At 38.8% G+C, this 21,426-nt stretch overlaps 1 protein-coding gene across 5 annotated transcripts in view; it reads right to left on the bottom strand.

Annotated features, from left to right (window-relative positions):
- LOC134542652 (myocardin-related transcription factor B) overlaps positions 1–21,426 on the bottom strand; it is a 315,861-nt gene that overhangs the window by 103,646 nt on the left and 190,789 nt on the right. The window lies entirely within an intron of this gene.

A 21,426-nucleotide genomic window follows, 5' to 3' on the forward strand; every position in this document is an offset into this window, starting at 1 on the left:
GCAGTAGAAAAGAAAAAAATAGAACGTCTAACATACTCTATTTAAAAAAAATTGTGCGTGTACTTATGTAAGCGCGTTAGAAGTTATACTTACTTGGCGTCATTAAAAGCTAACTTTAATTTTGAATGCAAAATGAATTAATAATAAAATTACAAAAGGACTGGAACGATATTATAAATACTGTTGATAAAATATAAAATAAATCAATTAAAAATAATAAATTAAATCAAATTAAAATAACAAATATTCAGTATTAAATAATATAAACACGTGTATAATATTAATTATTTAATTTAGTGAAATATTCTTAATAAAATTTGAATCAATAAAAAATATGCTCAACGTTTTATTCTAATTAATTAATTTTAATTATTTATTAAATAATGCAATAATTTATAATGCAAATAAATTATACATACGAGAACATATATACCTCACATATATACACTTGAAAAAGTTTATAAACACAATTTATATCACTAATATTCACAATAAATAAATGTTTTAATGATATGGATTAGTATTCAATATAAATCACTGAAGTATAAGATTTAAAAGCACACACACACACACACACATATATGTTTTATTTGTAACTAGCATTTTTGTATGTATCTTTTTTTTTTCACACTGTGAAAATTTCGTTGCATTGTGCGCGCGCATCGTAAAAATTTACCCTCATTATTTTATCACAACGCGCTTAAAGAAGTATAACTTCAAAAAATGCACTTACTGAAAAAAAAACAACTAAAACTTGAAATAAATAAATATATGAAGCGTCGCGATAACAGAGTGCTCGCAATGTGCAATAACCAATTTATGTATAGTTAAATTTAGTTGTTAAACATACAAATGCAGCCATACTGTACTAAAATTAATTATGTCGAGTTGGCTTTACATTATTAAGCTGTTCCTACAGAGTAGACGAATTAAAATAAGCTATTTGTGTTTCCGTTTTATGGACTTGGAATAACGTTCACTAAATGGGTTCATGTTAAACATAATTCGCGGTTACTAGCACGTAGAAACAATAAATACAAACGGACATGACACCACAGTGACCTTGACTACATTTAAGGCAAAGTTTTGTCAACCACTTTCGTGTAAACACTTGCAAGAGTTGCACCCGATACGTTAATAAACAAAAAATAACATGTAAGCAAAATATGAAGAAGTGATGCGGCAATGACATAACAATGTAATGCGTAGCTAGCTACACTGTTATAGAGGTTATGTTGACCTACAATTGACTAGATCATGCCCAAAGCAAGACTCAAACTGCTAATGACAAATATTTGCTAAATCCGAAACAGTACTGATTTACTTAACAAAATATCGCACCCAAAACTTTGAAAATACTAAGAAATTAATATAGTTGTAGTTACAAAGTAAAATTCTTAATACGCTTGACAAAACAAGAGCAGCAAGAAGCTTACAGACAATATTTACTCTGCAATCACATAAGTTTCCACACTTAAAATTATGTCACAATGACACAATTTGTTTCATGAATTCTTAAAAGACAGAATTTAAGTAAGGCCACTTTAAGTACGTTATAAATAATCTCTAAACATTTTTACAATTTGCGGTTAGCGAATAGTATATAAATGACTACACTGTAAAATAAATTTTGTAGGCTTTCTACACACGCAATGGAAATGATGAACCTATACCTACATTATGTTAAGATACGTGCTATGAATCCATTGTATATCTTAAACCTAAATTTGTTTAAAATTAACAATTTTTGTAAACTGAATTTTCCATTTAATGATGAAATATTTTCACTGTAGGTGCAATCCATATGCTGTTACAGTCAAAGATAATTCTATCTTTATCTAAAACGAACATCAGCCTTACTTTATCGAGAGAGAGAGAGAGAGAGAGAGAGAGAGAGAGAGCTTCCTGACGCGGGATGAAAAAGGCACTGACAAACCGGGGTTTTATATTTTGTTTCGCGGCTGGACATGTCCCAAACGGCCTGCTGATAAATACTTGGGGCAGTAAGTGAAGGTCTCGCGGTGCGATGCCAGCGGGGCGACGCGTATTTTTAGAGGCGCCGCGGGTTGAAGTATGAGAAAAAGAGGGGGGGGGGGGGGAGGAGGCAAACCGTCGTCGTCCCAGCCCACTCCACTCACCTGCGACACAGAACAAACGACGAGCGCTACGATCCTATCGCGAGCACTCACCGTCCATCTTGAACAGTAACCGTCGAGTCCATGGATGGGGCTAAAAGAAAGGGGGAAGAGGGAAATTTCCCCTCCAAATGTGTTAATTATTTTATTTATGGGCACTAGTCTGTATCGTTTGAGTAACAACACTTTTATAATTAATGTGTTGTTATTATAAAGTTGATGTTTACGCTACAAATAAATTTTTTAACAAAAAAAAAACTTGAACTGAAATTGCATTAATTATTATTTAATGAAGTTTAAAAACATGTTTATATAAATAAAAAAAACTGGACATAAATTTACAGGCGCCCCTCATTCCCAAACACTAAGAGATATATTTCTTTTTTTGACTTATGCTATTGCTGGTTAATTGTATGTCAATAACGAAAAAAAGATAAATAAGCAAACACAAATAAAAAACAAGTGTTACAGGGTTACCAGCAATGGCATGTGTTAAAAACATTTTCCCCAGTGCAAGAATCATCCAAAGAACGCACCCAAAGATGTTGCCTGGATTAACAGCTACAAAACTGCACAGATTACATAACCGGATGTCTTCTGGATAGAAGGAGCAAGGGCTTAACTTTTCGCCGATATGGGCATCATTATAGAGGATATGTAGGGCTGCGAGGTGAGAATGAAGCATTGGCAGAAAGAACGGGAGTATCCTGATAAAAAAAAACACCCGGCCCACGGCAACGTCCGCCAAGTTTCCTGTACGCGGACAATCCGGGTTCGACCTCGCCGGGAATGGATCCCGGGCTCGCTTTGGTGGGAGAAGTGACGTGACATCTCGGCCACCGTGGCCCGAGCTAGAGAACAATCATGCCAGCTGTGTGCAGGGTAGCGACAAACCAACGCCAACACACGCAACATAACGTCATACCAATTATTATAGTTCTGCAGATTTTGATTTAGGATTTCAGCTGGATGAATATGCTGACGAAAGCTTGAAAACCTTGAAAGGGACGCTTTTCGTTTGTCACATACATTCGAGCGACGACCTTCACAGGCAGGTCAAAGACACGTTCGTCGTCACGAAGCTGCACTTGATCATAAGATTAGACGATGAACAGGGTAGTTTATTTCATTGTTTTACGTTACGTGATTCGTTCCGGGACGTTTATTACATCGTTAAAACAACTGTGTAGCGTGTGGAAACACGGTGTCAGAGTTTTTACTGCGTGCGACTTTCTGCACAAAGACTTCAGCTTGGAGGTCGCAAAGCACTAACTTTTGAACAATGTGTATACGGTTCCTAACATATACAAAGGAGTTTGACTAAGTTAATTATTAAATAAAAATAAGTAGCCATTTCACATGCCAGTAATAACATTGTTTATCTAAATTTAATTCTAAAAATTCATCAATTGTGACACTTCTTAAATTACTACTAAGATGTTAAACAATTAATTACGAAACTTACTTTTCTGGCTCACCATTTTTTTTATCATGTCAAAGATTTAATATGGAATTATTCTGTTTCGAGTCCCGAGCCTAAAACGGCAACAATTCGTCCACGATAGGTCACCATATCACATGTATTTTGTTTTGAAAGGTTTCAGCACTTAGGCCCTGCCCTGCTGCAATTTAAAATATTTTTATACCGCTTGCAAACAAGCTTCCATGCTAGATTTTTTTTTTTGGGTTTGACATGGCATAGGACTTAACTTTGGCTACGTGTTGAAGTCAACACTTGTGAACAGGTGTAATTATCATGTTAGTTGAAGTCGCCCGTGGGAAATAATAAGTTATTACCTCGCGGCGCTAACAGACTAGAGCCTGTTAGTGAACATGTGGTTTCAACAAGGAACACAAGGTCTGGGAGATATTTATGCCTTGAAACGATACAAATTGCTATCCATAGTTAAAAATTAGAATCATGGTAAAAATATGGAAAAATCCATGATGGCGGGGCAAAAACCCCCATAACATGCCATTACCAGAGCTAGCCATCTCTCCCAAACGAGGACAAACGTGTCCTTTCGCGATGCGTAAGACACTGGTGAGTCGTTACCGTGTTACGCACGGCCCAGCAAAGGTTACGCAATACATGCCTGACAAGCACACCCAGGGGCCTATTCCATGAAGGTACTATTGTAAATGTTACAAAACTACAAGTACAAGGCCCAAAGTAGAGGGGAACGTAGGTGTTCTGGATCGAATATAGGAAAATAAGGGGGTTGTTGCCAACAACTTGTTGGACCGGAATAGTAATCAGAGGGTTAGCAGCTGTGACGGGGTCGAGAGGAAAATATGTCAAATAACCTGGGAGAGGGAGGAGGTTAAGATGGCGTCATTCTCGAAGTATTCGTAGGCAATCTTGGGTTTGTGATGTAGTCTCCAGGTGTCATCTTCTGTTTTCGATAATTTTGCATGATGTCATGTCAGCACCACTGTCTCTGAATTATTTATTTTTTATTACGTTTATAAAATATTGAGTGCCAATGTTGAGCGCGAACTAAGATCGCTGTCGGCTGTTTTGGAGTTCGCTAGATAAAAAAAATTAAATAAGGGAATCAAGCTTCTATATAATTTTTTTTCTAAATACATGTCCTTTTCCTGGAAAACAACATTGGATATTTATTGATGCCTAGGGGTTGTCGTGTGCTTAAGGGTGCCATCTTTGATTTCCAAAGTTACAGGTAGCGTGCACACATTTAATTCCAGCATTTTCTGGCAGTGCCCCATCCTTAATTTCAAGATTAGTTGGCACAGCGTGCCACAAACCCGCACAGTGCATTTAAGGCGCTGTTAAATTTTGTGCATGATATTTTATGTTTCTTAGATAAAACATAATTTATTGATAGAGGTAATTACGGTGTAAATATTCACTGACTTGTAATACTGTATAATCTTCAGTTTTATCATGAGGAGTGTAGACGAATTCAAGTGTGTCCTAAGTCAAATTATTTCCCCCATTAATATATATATATATATATATATATATATATATATATTCGTGTTTTCCGAAAATTTTCGTTGTTTAGTATGAGAAAGTTTTAAAAGATATCTGTGGATAAAATTTTCCACAAGAGTCTTTCTTTAATAGTATCCAAGATATTTAGTATTCCCTCAGAGCAGCCTTCAAGTATATGCTATTAAATATTTTTTTTTCATTATTTTACCTTACATTTAGACTAAAATATTCAATATTCATCAGGTCTTCCTACGGAGTATAAATGTCTTCACGTGATTTGGTGTCTTAAATATTTTTTAAATATTTTGAAATTTTCTAAAGTGTCGGTTCATGTCATTTTTTTTTTTACTTATTTCCAAATAAACGTACCATCAGCAGTATAAACTTACCAAATATTTTGCAGTGACAATGAAACCATTTATCAATGTCTACCGCAAATAAGCTACGGCAAGAACACTACACAATTGTTTTGGTATAAACAGCGAATTATTGGTGGGATCTATATTGACAAACTAGCGGCCATAAAGCCGTATTTCCCTAGGCATCCATTCTTCAGCCTCCTGCGGACTCTCCTTGAAGACGATGATAGAACAGCCCTCCCTCATACCCGTCTCAGGCGGTATTACTAGTAGTCTGGGGAGGGGGAGCGAGGAGTTTGAACATAAGTAGCGCCGGAGTGCAAGCTATTCCGTGACCTGTCTCCGAGAAACCCTGATTCTTTCTAGGGCTTATACGTCTGTGACTTTCATGCCACGCGCTGAAGTAGGCGCTATTCAGATATAGGTACTCTACAAAACCACTTTCAAACAAAAAACATATTATGCATCGGGAAACGTAGAATGTTGCTTATTATATACAGCCAAAAATATAGACAAAAAAGTGTTTTTTGTTTTTGTTTGATATTCCATTATTTAAATATTTGTAACTTAAAGACATAAACCAAAAATAACTCGTACTTTTTTTCTAAAATAGCAAAGTTAATATATTTGCCAAAACTAACTGAATACGAGGGTTATCTGAAAAGTTCTTGACTTCAACATGAAGATGGCAGCACTTATCAACAAAAATTGGGGTCATGTGTTTGCGTATGCTTTGGAATATACTCTCTGAAATTTCAACCATTAGTTTTTTTTCAACAATCGTTTTACTGAGCCTCTGAAAAATAGTTCTTTACGAAGGCGATGGCCTCCTCATTCAACAAACATTTATGTCCTCCGAGTGCAACTTTAGCCTCGGGAACAAAAAAAAAATCAATTGGGTTTAGATCTGGTGAGTAAGGAGGGTGTTCAAGTAGTTCAACCACCAATTCGTAGATTTTCGCCGTGGTAATCGCTGAGGTGCGAACTGGTGGATTATCTTGGTGAGACAATTTTTGTTTGTTTTTGCAAATGTGATTTTTTTTCTGCTATTTCTGCCTTCAGCTTGTCAAGTAATGATGCGTAGTATGCTCCTGTAATGGTCCCCTCCCCCCTTTTACAAGATAATTTATTAAGACAGTTCCATGACTACCCTAGAAAAGTGTTACCACCACTTTCCCGGCCAAAAGAACACTCTTTGTCATTTTTTTTGGAGCTGATTCCTCCTTCGCAGTTTTTGGTGTCGTCACCCAAGCTGGTCCAGACCTGTTTTAATTCAGCTGCTCAAAATATCACTGTGGTAAATGATGGTGCAGAGTCCCAGTACACAGCGTCCAACTCGTCTCTAATTTTCGTAGGCGTATTGCATTTCAAAAACATATATTCAATGACAGCTCGATACTCAATTTCCCATTTTCACAAAAACATGCGCATCGACTCACGCAAAAGATAGTTAAAAATCGAATGCACGTCCAAAAAGGCTGAAATTACAGAGAGTACATTCCAAAGCATGATCAAACAAAACCCAATTTTTGTTGACGAGTGCTACCATCTTAAAGTTGTAGTCGGAAACTTTTCTGACAACCCTCGTATGTAAATTTCCAGACTGCATGTCTGGGTCTACAGGTATTAGAGGGAGACACATAACTTATATACTAATGCCCGTTCAGGTTTATCTGAATCCTTTTGAAATAAATTGCTAGGAAAAAATCCTACGCGTAAACTAGGAATGAAAGAATGTGTTCACATTCTGATATACACCAGGTTAAGTAAGCAGATTATAAAGAAAATTTGTTTTTCAACTTAATGTCTTATGAAACGTTCTTATGAAAGAGGAAGAAGCACGCTATCTTCCCGACGTCCGGAGTCAAGCACATATATTTTCGAAAGACGGAAATGTAGCGGACGTTACCGAGACCCAGTGGGTTTGCTCGGGGTACTCCCACACGTTCTTTCCGTTGCTGCTACATCGTCTCTGAAGACAACTTGGTTTAAAGACGTATCCAGCTCCAAACAGAAAGAGAGAAATAAGGGTGGGGGAAGTGCATTTTTATTGGAATTTAACATCTTTAGTAGCGGAGGAGAGGTTTAACACTTCTCACAAATGACTAAGTGTATTTGGTTCGTGATTAGTTTCTTTTAAAATACTTAGATACATAAAAACAACTGTTAATTTTTTTTTCAGAAATTTGTTGCTTATTTTCCGGGTTTTATTTTTACCCCACTTCGTAAACGGGCTTGCCCCTGGATTATCCATTGCCATGGTGAACGGGACACCATTCAGCGGGCTAGCAAGACGCGCGGCGATGGCCGAGTAAAGTTGCGGAGGGGAAAGGAGGAGAGAGAGTTGCGCAACGCGCGCCACGCGGCAGGCAGACGCCACCGACAGCCTCCATCGGCCGCCGCACTCACACACGGCGGCCGGAGGTTCCTGCCCTCCGCGCAGAGCTGCCAACTTTGTCGGTCCACGGCTCAATCCAGCGAGCGTGAAGACCACACTACCAACTGCTCACGGCTTCCAATACAGAGTGTTTACAATTATTCACAAGATTCACATTCACACCAATAAATATATCAACTCCTGTTAATTTAAATACAAATAAAAAAAGTGTTATTTAATAAAAAAAAAGTCTCTTCGAACTGCTGGTGCCACCGACGAATGTTCCAAGTGGTAGATGGTTCACTGCCGTAATGGCGACGGAAATCATGTTGAACAACAGTTGTAACTGGCTCGCACTTGTTGAAACGGAGAACGCAAAACGCTTGTTGCTGTAGTGTTGCCGCCGTCTAGCCGCGCTGGCTGTAGCAGCTGTCACGGCACCAGGACGACACCTGTCGGCAACCGAGTGAACTAGCTCCGTGCTAACACGTGCCCCGGAAAACTGGACGTCGCGGTGTGCAGTTTACCATTCGCCGCGATGTTCTATCTTCATTTTTGTACAAGTTATAGCCTTGCAAAATAGAATAAATCATTTCGAGAAACACAATGTATACGTAGCATGTTTTCTTCGATTTTCAAGCTAAAATATAGTGTTGTATAATTGTTTACTTAATTTCATGTATCACCAAAGAATATAGTATAACGGTATATGTGTATATATATATATATATATATATATAACGTTCGAAGAGATCCGTGTTCGAATAACGGCTAGGCCATCCTGATTTCTGTTTTTAATGTTTTCCAGAAATCGTCGCAAGAAGAACACATCATGGGCCATAGTCGCCCGGGAACGCGAAGCTGAAGGCAGAGTTAAGTAAAGTTATGCTTTGACACAACCGCGACTAAGCCAGATACCAAATTGTGCATGAAAAAAAAAAATAACTGCACTTCAAATCCCTCCAAAATTTTATTTTGATAAGCAAGCTGTTGTAAGCTAACTGAAAACAACGCGTAACGATGGGAGTGTTGTACGTATTTTTGTAAAACTTAAGCACCACCAAAGTGAAATACATATTCTAAATTCAAATTATAAAATGAAAAAAAAAAAAATATTTAACGTGTTAAATGCATACACGAATACAGAATCATACAAACAATGATTTTTCCAATCTTGTATGGGACTACGCAAGCAGTAACATTTAGGGTCAAAAACCAAAGCCAAGCCCAAAAAAAAAATTAAATTTTAAAGACATACAAAAATAATGATATACAAAATTAGTTATCTCAACTCCAGCTATACAAAAAAATAATAATCTTGTGACAACATTTTTCTCTCTTTAAAATAGTTTTCAGCATTTTCAACTGTGGTTAAAAGTATGAAAATGTTTTTTGAAGAAGAATTGAACTTTAACCACATTTAGCCCACACATTAGTCCAGAAAGCTCAGCCAGTGATTTTGAAATCACTATATATTAAATAAAACCAGTTTTCTCCAAATATCATCAGTACGGACAACTCACGATCTCACAAGCGTAAGCTTTGATTTTCATTAGAACACGCAGGCTATTTCTGTAAAGCATTACAAAAGCACTTGTAACGTTGTGAGAGTACATATATCACCTACATGGTCCGTGCCACCGGCTTAAATTTGTAGCTAGGTAGAATTTTTATGAAGAAATATTTCGAAATAGAGTAAATAACTGTAGTAGTATTCAATGGCCAGTTATGGACGCAAGAAAATCAACTTCTTTTTATGACATAATGCGACCGAGACATGAAGTTATAACCATTAAGATGGAATCGTAACTTTGTCTAGGTACATTCATGAAAACGCGTTAACCACGTAACCCATAAGAATAAGACGTATCTAGATTAATGAACTTTTTTTCAATTAAGGTTAATCAAATGAATACATCTTTGTCTACTATAATTGAGATAATAAGATGCATTTCGTACGAAAGTAAGTATTAAGGGGTAGAGGAATCGGAAAACAAATATACTAAAAAACGTTTTTATTGTATAATATATAAATAATAACTGTCAAACCTACAGACATGTAAATTTAAAGCCGATCAATATAGGTTGTATCTTATGTATGTATATAAAACATATTATGTCATGACAATCATAACATAACATGGCTGAGACAGAGTCTTGAGTTTAAGGGCAAAATTAAGCTACTTGCGTATGCCTTGCGTTATTACGCAGAATATATTCACGGCTAGTCGCTTCAACTCGCAAAACGTTGTGCAGCGACGTTCGCCTACACACTACAGATTATGCAACCCGTGCGTCAGTACTGTAACCGGGGTAGCATGAGTTCTGACCAACAGGGACGAATAATGACCCACTTACCGATGTAGATTTTTTTAGCATGCCATAAACGACTATGCCTCATTATTGACTTCACTTAATATAGCGCACTGCTTCGCCCAAATTAAATTATAAAAGCAGAGCCCTAAAATGCCCTGCAAATGTGCACAGGAAAAAAAAAATTACATTACAAGGCCTAATGAAAAATAATTCGATAATAACATGACAAGTTAACATCATTGCAATAGATTTCTCTCGTATCTGAAAAATTTGAATTAAACCTAGAAAAATATCATTAAAATCATCTTGGAATGTTACTAGTTCGCTAGTAGCAGTTATTCAACTGTAGGTTATACAAGCATAGGTAGACGCAAAAAGACACTAAATAACGAATACCAAAAATATGCATGAAATTATTCCCTTGAGCGTTTGTTTAAATCTGCAACTCGCAATTAATTACTTCTCGCAGAATGCCAAAATGAAACTATAATTCCAGCAACTATTCGCAAATCATACTTACCTCTTAAACGCACTTCTTAAAAAAAAGGAATCACATTACAAATTACATCTGTAATAAAATCAACATTACTCTGGTCTAAAACCAGTGGGGGATCCAGGATTTTGGTTTGGGAGGGGCTTGACCCAGCTGAGGCTAGGCTTTATCATGGCAAACACTAAAACAATAGTGGACCCAGATGCTTTTGGGGGGGGGGGGGCCTTGAGCCCCTTAGCCCCCCCTCTGGATCCGCTACTGTCTAAAACCCTACATTAGAAATTATAATTGTTATAAAACACAAGTTAGGGCCCAATAGTATGCACTCAGAATTTCTAACAAGAGTTTGAAATCATAAATAAAACAATAACTAAAGAACTTACTTATCACGCGCATTCCGACAACAAAAAATTTGAAGACACGTTATACTGTTTGATTGATTAAAGAGAGCAATCTTAGCTAATGTATTCTAGTTTCAAAGTTATATAAAATTAATTCTACAGGAAATACTTCTTGCGAAATTGTCTTTAACGTTAACTGAGTGTGTTCCCAATTTCCCCACAACAGACCATCAATTAATAGACACGTTGAACTGAGATATTTTGTTGCAAGCCAAATAATTGTCTCATGCAGAGAAATATTCGTGAATCGACTCGAGATATCACTGTTTTTCCGTTCTTGGTTCTCGCAAAACTTAGCGCATAAACAAATTGAACTTAACTTTTCACTCAACACAGCAGTCTATTGTCGCTCTCTTATGGATACCGAATAATAATCTTATTTTGGCTATTATTTTTGTTTCTTTTTTACTTTTATATCAAATAAGGGCTTTTTAAAAATCAATCTGTCACATACATTTAGTGTAAGTTCAGTTGCCCACCTTTTTAGTACAAAAGTCAAGAAAAACTTCAAAATTACGAAAAATTGGAAAAAAATCAATATGGCATTAAAAAAAGGCTGAATATTGAAGGAGATGGTTTAGAAAAAACTTAATCTTGTAAAAAAAGTTAAGTTTTTTTTTAATTTGAAACACATGTGGGACATTCTCCATTGGGAAAATTACGAAATATTTAATACGTGCTTGGAGAATTACAGGGGAAAATACTTAAGAAATTCTATTTATAGCTACGCCCTTTAAATGATTCATTTTGTAATATAATCAAGCAATAAAAATAAATTGCAAACTTAATTTCTTACGTGATTAACAAACGCAGTAACAGTCAGCCTAATGGAGCGAGGTAGATCAGCAGTCAAGATGTTAGAAAACGTAGTTCAAAATAAAATAACTAGTTAGTGGCCCAAACTAAACAAAAACTTCTTTTATTTCACATAAAATAAAATATTAAGTAGAGTTTCAAATTGAAAATAAAATGGTTTTTCTTAAATTTGTTTAAAGCCTACTTGATGCGTTAGCATGAGGTGAGGTGTGTCGGGGCAAAAATAATCGCCGCGGCCAATATGACAGAAGTGACGGTGACTGCGGCAGATGACACGAGGCCAGCAGGGGAGGGGAACAAACACGTAAACAAGTCAGACAGCAGGTTAATTATAGCGGCAGTTTTCCCGCTGACCGATATCATTAGGCGGCGCTGTCTTCGCCGCACTCGAAAATAACCCCGCCTCTTCAGCTGAGCGCCGCGCCACGCCGGGCCGCCTCTTGCAGCCGGCATTCAGCTGCGCGCAGCTGTCTTCACCGCCATGTTCTCCAGCCCGCTGACACAACAGCGCACACCACAGTCGCGTGCATGGGGAGGGAAGGAGAAATTATTAATTTCATTTCTGTTACGGACGACGGCGTAACAGCCAATGAGAGAAAAGCAGGATACAATTTTGGCGGGACTTAAATATTGTAACAAAAAATTGTCGAGATATTACAATGCTCAGGTGTTCAAAAATTAATTAATACTATATTAATTATGAAAATGTCACTAGCAGTTAATGTAATTAAAATTTTTCGTGGTTAGAATGGCTATCTAAAATTGTTACATAATACAAATTAATTAATATTGTGATAAATTGTGTACACAAATTACTGGTCAGATGTCACGGGATAAACATTCGGTAGTTAATATAGTTATTAACTAACCCTACCAACAGGTGTCGAATACATTGCGAATTTTCATTGGTTAGAATTATCAGATTTCAACTGTGAACACATTTCGCACAGGTGCGCAGTCGTGTGCTTGGCCTGCTGGGACGGATGGAGGGACAAGTCATGCACACCCCGGACGCGCATCAAGTGTCCGGTGATCTCTACGTGCATGGCGGCAGCGGGCGTGCTCCGTGAAACCACGAGACTCTCAGCAGAGATGCTACAATGGTATGGCCAAGTTCACTGCACACGTCTAGGGTGGTTTCGTACACATTATATTCGTAACAAAGTTTTGAGACAGAGCGCGTTGTAATGCCCATTTCGGCCATGTTGAAGGGCTTCAAATATACAGGATATTCGCAAATTGCGGGACATAAATTTAATGGGTGGCCAAAAACATGCAACTTTTGTCAAGAAACATAGTAGATCCGAAAAACGAAATACCGCAAAGTTAAGGGTCCTACAAACGCTTCGGGGAACCTGTGGGAATAACCGTTCATAATCAGAGGTGACGATGGCATCAAAATACGATGTGTTGCTATTGTTATTGCTATTGTAGAAGTAACTAACCACAATATCGGTTTTATCACTTACAGCTCAATACTTCGTGGTTTCTTTACATTTTTCATTTCATTCCTCTACGCATGTTGTGTGTATGTGTGTGTATACACACACAGACACTTACACTAAAATGTCACTTGTGGCACTTGGCCCAGTTGATTTTACTATTTCGACTAAATATGCGTAGGCATTTTCTTTTTAGCACCGATAATAGAACTAGTCACTTTTCACCAGCCAAAGGCATGGTTCTGAAGCATTATTTTTTATAAACTCTACCATTACATCGCGAGATATTGTTTTGCAGCGTTAACTGAACTGCACTGGCGCCGCGAGGTCACACACGCTGTGCAGGCTTGACTGATTATTTTTCCATTCGTCTCCGGCGGCCTATACAGTCCTTCAAAACTGCGCAGTGTAGACTTTTCTCCTTAAAACTGGAATTAAACACCACAATTTGGACACTCGGCAAGGAGCAGCTTAGAATATTTACAAAATATAACTGTATTTCAGAAAATTTTCATAACTACTTTTATTCTTACTGAATCTGAACATACTGAGTCTTGAACCTATAGCCAAATAAAATATAAAGTGCAGCAGATATTGACGAAAGAAACAATTATAAAATTAAGAATTTTAACACTTTCCAAAAAAAAAAAAAAGATTAAAAACCAACATTTCAGCAATTGAACATTTCTGAGGCCTTTCCTTGAACTAAAGCTCTCTCTCTCTCTCTCTCTCTCTCTCTCTCTCTCTCTCTCTCTCTCTCTCTCTCTCTCTATATATATATATATATATATATACATACACACACACACATACATTTTCAAAATGCTACAAACTAAAATCGCCCAACATCCTAAATATAATACTATACAATTGGCCAAATTTTCTAACATACTTTAAAAACGCTATTGCCCATTTGTGACCAGTAAATAACCTTTACAAAAAATATTATTTGTTATCAAAAACGTTAACACCTAATATATACACAATTGTAAATACAGATAAATACTAATTGATTAAATATTTCTAAATTCAGTTCGGATCCTTTTTCATCGTTCATGCGCCGGCCTTTCTGCTGCAGTCAAGTAGCGCGAGAGTTAGTTATCCAGAAAAGTTTTATGCTCATAATCAAAAAATTTACGTTCGTTCATCAGCTGATATATTTTATACAACTCCAGAAATCTGCACATTTGAACCAACAACTAGACGAGCAGCTTGACAACACTCGCTGTGCAATAGCAGAGATGTGCCGGGCTTGCATCGGCGAATTACCGATGGCTCTCAAGGTCGACGAAGGTCACTTACTTGGTTTATGCTACCTAGTAGATTCATTGTCAAGGCCACGAACTTTGCCAAGACTTTTTACGTAGCTCGGCGAAAAATACGTGTTCTGGCAACCAACAAGTCTCACCGAAATGAGCTCCTGCTCTTTTCCAAAGGCGTAAAATAAATTTCTTCCACACGCCAAGTACCCACAGCTCGGCCCAAAAACATTCTTTCGAAGCACATTTTAGACGTTAACGTAAAATCATGTTTCTTGCCAAATTCAAACGCCCGTCGAAACACGAGCGCGGAGCGCACACAATTCCCTCGCGCGCGGCCGGAATAGACCCACTCTTCCTTCACAGCATTGGTCACACCTCACTCTCGCCATCCAGCGGCGGTAAAAGTAACTAACAACTTCTCACGAAATCAATCATGTCTGAACGCATAGCCTACCTAAGATAATTCTTAATAATATAACCTATTCTTAAAACGAACATATAGAGAGAATAAAATATAAATATTACAATAAATTCCAATCACACAATAAAAACTGCACCAATTAAAATATCACTATGTACAAAACGTCAATTATATTTATTACCAACTAAATGGCAAACTTAAAACCAACATAACTTTTAAACTAAAATAATATAAAACACTTTTACTTATAGACTTGAATGTAAATTTTTTTATAGTCTTTAAAAATTCAATGTGTGCATGTCATGAGTTTGCAATAAAGAGCGCGGCGTGCTACAAATGCTCAGTATATCCCGAGGGCCTGGCCCACGCAGTTTCTCCACTGAGGGTTTCCGGAACGTGTGAGGGCCTTTTCAGGCGCGAACAGCAGCGCGCAAATTTAAAATTGGCGGGCTTCAAGGGACTACTTCACTGGCTGAGAGAACGCCGCAGTGACGTTCAAACACTCCACCGGGGGGGAGGGGGGCGGGGCGATAAGCCGGACTTGAGACATCTAGAGTTAGCACTAGCAACTAGAAACCTGGGAGTTTCGTATCACCAAGGTTTATGTACACCAATCTGTGTAAGGATAACTCTAAACACGGCTGCTTCCCGCAGAGCATTTGAACACCACTGTGTTGCGATCGCATGTCCTCTCAAACCAGCGGAGAAGTCCCCGGAAGCCCGCCAAATTCAAATTTGCGCGCTACCTTTCGCATCTGTAACTTTACTTGGTTTCTTTTACAGACATATGTTTCTTGATAAAATTAGCTTGTTTTGGCATTTCCTGCCACCCATAAAATGTATTCACTACATTTGGCAATATCCTATATATATATATATATATATATATATATATATATATATTACACACACACACATTTTCAAAATGCTACAAACTAAAATCGCCCAACATCCTAAATATAATACTTGGCTTGGCAGTCAGGTAAGTAAAATCTAGGAAAAAACTTTGTAATTAATAAAATGGAGGAATAATTTCCTTTGCCTCAAGGCATGATTGTGCAAGCCAGCCTATATGTATTGGCATCCTACTGCGTAGTCCTAAAGTAGATTAATATTTTGTTCGCGCGTTATTCGTTCAGTAGTTTTTTTTTGTAAATACGTGTTTCATTTCTAACCGCCAACGGTGGGAAGGCGCAGGTAGGATGAGTAGGCTGGCACCTGAGTGTTTGAGCCGAAAATATCCTGGAGTTTCTGCCATCTGTAACATTACATTTTGCCCAGCTATAGAGCGACTTAAAATACTCACGGTCGTTTCGGAAGCAACGTGTGGCGGATGTTGAAAAAGCAAGGCCATTAAAACGCTCAGCCTGATTTTACTAATGGCTTGGGCTCTAAACTTGACACTGCGAAACTACAGTTGGAGACACAGATTTTCTGAGAGATTTGAATTTTTTCCCCGGAGCTTATGGAAGTACACTGCACACAAACTCATTTACTCTGCGTCATGTGCCACATAAATACAAAAAAAAAGGGGGGGGGGGGGCAGCGAAGAGAGAGTAAAACAAATTACCGGCAGCGAAGAGACATAGAATACATTATTTTTTGTTTTGTTGCTGTTACGTATTTACTTTTAACCAGGGAGCAGAGCGCCAAATTCACCATAGATGCTGAGCAAATGCCAATTTTAGTCGGTGTATTGCGCCATAATTATTCACGGAACTGTCGTTAAAGCTTCAACTTGACTGTTTAACTTGGAAGGGGAAACGACTGTCTTATAAATCAATCAGAAGAGAGATACACAGACGACCGTTCCGCGAAGCCAACACTGAAGTATACGCGAGTCACAACACGTCCACTGTCTGAATTCTTTGGACCAAGACCTTTTGTCCTTCTAAGCAACAACAGTAAAAACGTTCTTGTTGACACATCGGGGTAAATAGAAAAAAAGAAGAAAAACCTCGTGTTTCCAAATTTTTTTAACTGTGATTATGGGCTTCCGCCACCCTTTTGGGCAGAGTTAAATCAAAGAAAATCAAAAGATTCACTATATATATGTTTTAAACCGCAAAATATTTTTTTTCCGACCGTGGCAATTGTTTATAACTGGTATATACAATGCCGGTCCATATGAAGATGTTCGGCAAGAATGATGTAACATTTACTATAACTGTGAAAAATCTCACGTATGACGGGGCGAGGAATGTGAGTGTGCCAAAACACGAAATTCGTAAAATAGAAATTTATTCACGAACTTCACACGGTGACACCCAAATACAATTGTAAAACATAAATGACTATTCATGCCTTGCGGATCCCGACTTCACAATGTCGGGCTTCGTTTAGTGGTTTATTGTGAACATTTATATATTGGGCATGTACACTGAGAATAACATGTTTATAAACGCTTATAAGAGATTATAAGAGACATAATTGCGGATAAAAAAACTATACTGGGTATTTCCTCTAGTTAATATTATTATAAAATAAAATACTGCTCCCATACGCTATTAAAATATTATTGTTTATCACAGAGAAACTCTGAATTACAATTTGAAAGCGATTATCTGCAGAAATACATCAAAAGTGGAGCTAGAAAAATATATACACAATAAACGGTTATTATATGTATGACCCGTGTCTATAATATTTAGTTTCGGTGTCAGGATAACCAACGCCGACCACGTGGTTGCTGTTGACACGGCTACTCGCCTCGTTCCTGGCCGGACGTCTGGTGTAGGCGCCACTGATGTCTCCTCCAGAGTCGGCACTCGCCACGGGTGCCGGGTGAGACGAAGTCGCAGCTGGTCACGTCCCGTCCACACAGCCTGGACCCGTCGTCGTCCTGGGAGGATGTCCTTGGCTGATGCTGCGCCGCAACTGCTCGCCCACTGTGCTTCGCCCCGGGACCCTCGGACCTCTGGCGGACTCGCCCACTTCCTCGTGCTCGTCGGGTTCACTCGTTGGGAGTTTGTATGTAGATGTTCGGAATCCTCAGTTGGTCGGCACGCCCCCGCCGTCATCCTCACTCGTTCTTCAATGTTACCAACTCGTTACTCACCGAGTGTGAAATCTCTCGCCGAAACTGGACTTGCACCCGGAACCCTCGGTACTGGTGACGTCGAAACCAACCCCTTACTGGAGGTCCGTAGTGACAGGGCTTACCCCTGTAGTCAGCACGGCGGGCGGGCAGAGTCTTGTCGAGTCCTGGCGCGGTGGCGGCCCCTGTAGCTATCTCACGCTGTTCTGCGCGAACCAGGGGCAACTGTCTTTATAGTCCGGAACATTCTTAATTCCGCTCGTCGGTCGAAGGTGTGCGGAAAGCCTACAGACCGGGTGGCAGATCCGGTGCCACGTTGCAGTCAAATGAACGAGGAAGTTCTTGTACAACATCGCTCAAGCTTCGTGGGTCCCATAACCCGCAGGCGAATTTTTTTTGAGGGGGGGGGGGATGGCCCGTGCGCTGTGGGTTGCATCCATCCAGGGATACCTCAAACTACATATTATGTACGTATTAAATAACAAACATACGGGCCGATGAAAACCAGCCGTGAAAATAAGACGATGCGATTCTAGAAATTTGATTATTCTACACTGCAGAGCTGGAACATGATCATGATAATAGGATTAGTTCGACACTGTTTGTAACAGTAGTCCTAAATACACCCCTAACATTTTATCTGCAATTTAGGTTCAGGTTTTTTTTTATAGACGCAGAGCCATATTTACTTCATGCTGTAATTGGTAGGAATATAACTATTGTAAAAATTAAATTAAGAGTCTATAAAATAATCATTGTTTTTGTGGCTACGCGTCTCACCGAGGAGTTATGAATTATTGACTTATAGCGAAATTATAGTAATAAAATAACAGTCTTGTCACAGAACATCGTGCAAGCAGATACGTTATTTAATCATACACTGTAAAAAGTTCCACATTTAAAAATAATATTTTTAATCCAGTCGCCAAAATATTTTACTGTAGTGCTTCAAGTAAAACATTGTATATTGTCTAAAATGTGCATGTGAAACTAAAAAATATATATTCTGTGACTACACGTTTATCATAATTTGGGACACTAAAATATTTGATTCTTCAGATAAACCATGATGGTAACCAGTTTAGAAAGAATATCTTTGTAGCGTTACAATATTTTTTTTTTAACCAACAGACACTTAATCATTTTTAAAAATGTTCTTGTAGCATGAAATGCCGTAAATATAACCAAACAACACAATTTTTCCAAGAAACAATTATCTCAATCGTGATGTTTTTATATCGCGTTGTCACGACGGGCAAACGCCGCTTCACACTGGCTTTAAGACGTTGACGGAAACATCGCAGGGCCACAAAATGAATCACGTGACGTGGACATAAGTTTTCGCGGCACAAAATAAACATGGTCGACGAGTAGGTCGGGGCATTTCGAAACAGATCATGGCAGCGCTCCAGGCTGCTTCCGATCCTCTTCCCGCGGTGATGGATGCGCGCTCCCACAGGAGATACAGCGCGGGACACACAACGAGTGCCTCCCGCGACCGACGACAACACACGCGCCCGTTGTTCGTCCACAACAACCTGACGAAACGTCTTTAATAACATGTTACACACTACCAAATAACCGGCACGACACGAAGATAGCGCAAATACAGAAACATAAAACATGATACCGTTTAAATAATTTATTCAAAAGCACTTATTGTGCCCATCAGTGTACCAAAGACTATATTTCATCACTCGCGACAAAAGGGCAATGACCATTCAACCAGAAAACCAGAAGCCGTTATTCTTCTAAAGCTACTTTATTATAGACACTAAAAGCGGGGATGAACTTTCCTTTCTGGATTGCGTACACGAGAATTTGGGGTCGTAACTTACGCCCCTCTCCCCCTCCCCCCTTTCCCAACCAAGTCAAGGAATTGAAGAAACAAGTATAAAATTATGCTCAAAAACCACAAAAGATAGGCTACTAATCTCAGTCGTTCACTCAGAGGAAATTCTTACCGTCCTATCTCTAGTAAGCTGTATTACATAAAATCTGCATTAATCACTAGAATAGAAGAAATAATTTTCTCTTGAAGAAACTCTCTGCTTCGATATTTTTGCGACTACTATTTATAAGTAATAAATTTTGACTAGAAATAAGTTTTATTCATAAATACGGATATTAAATAAATAGTGCGTGTGTGTGCAGGTTTATGCAAGGGTATAAGTTTTGTCAGTCTAAAATGAAATATTACTCATGCTCTTGTGAAAATAAGGAAGGCGAGTTACGACACAATAAAGCTGATGTGTAGTTAAAATGCCCCGTGAGATCCACACTTATTCACCCGCATCCTCGAGGCACTACCCCGCTCGCGCTGACTGAGAGATTGTCTTCGAATTGGAGCCGCCTGCTCTCCAGACGAGAGGCAGGCCGCACTCGGGAGTTAATGACGCGAGGCGAGGTTGTTCTGGAGGAATGGGGGAGCGGTGACGGAAGGCCCTGCGCGTGAAAGCGGAAGGAGGGGTTAGAAACGCGGGATACCCGAATAACCCTCGCCGTCCCACGTGTTTCCCCGCTTTCGGGAAAATTTGGGTCCCCAATGCGAGTCTGGCCACTCGACTCTCACGACCAATACACGGTAAAAACTATGAGTTTATACTGCGCATATTCGGCCAAGTGAGCACAACCCTTAGTGCAAACACCCCTTCGATGACCGTGCAACGATACGACTTTGTGGCCATCACAATATATATACACAGTCGATGTAGACACCCACCCCCAAGACCCACCGATCCATCATTCTGCCGTCCGGGGCGTTTAGTGTGAATGAGACCTGAAACAGAATTTTCTGCATGTCTCTCTGCGTGAATAACTGCACTTGGGTGTGGCATGTAGCGTAAAGTTGTGCGAGCCGATACACGATCCCTTTAGTTACATGCATGGATGATTAGCCAATATGAGCGAGTCAAAGTGGATCTGACCATTTATCAGTGAGTACCACCAATATATATTTAAAAAACGATGGCAGAAATCAGATTATTTTCAACAAAATGGAATAAAACTTATAATTCGCAGATAAAACTAAATAACATTAAACATGCTTAATACATTTTGAGAAATGTTCGGACATCTTGAGTCCTCGGTTCAACGGCCAAGTGCAATTAGTTTCTCTTGCTTACAGCCCAGAAGCACTTGCTGGATAAACGACATTCAAAACCAAAAACCACTAGCAATCCGGAACGAATATTGATCGCACTTCAGTTTGATCGGGTAATTCGCCAAACCAAGACGGACATACACAGGGCCGTCGAGAGAAACTGAGGGTCCGGGGGCAAATAATTTTGTTGGATTCTCCACCCCATTACGCAATGTACAACTTTCTAAACGAACAATTTAAAAAAAACCTAAAGAATAAATATAACCGCAGCCGTAACAGTATAATCGTGATCTGCGCGTGTCGCT

This window comes from Bacillus rossius, chromosome 1, assembly GCF_032445375.1.
Source record: "Bacillus rossius redtenbacheri isolate Brsri chromosome 1, Brsri_v3, whole genome shotgun sequence".
Lineage (NCBI taxonomy): Eukaryota > Metazoa > Arthropoda > Insecta > Phasmatodea > Bacillidae > Bacillus > Bacillus rossius.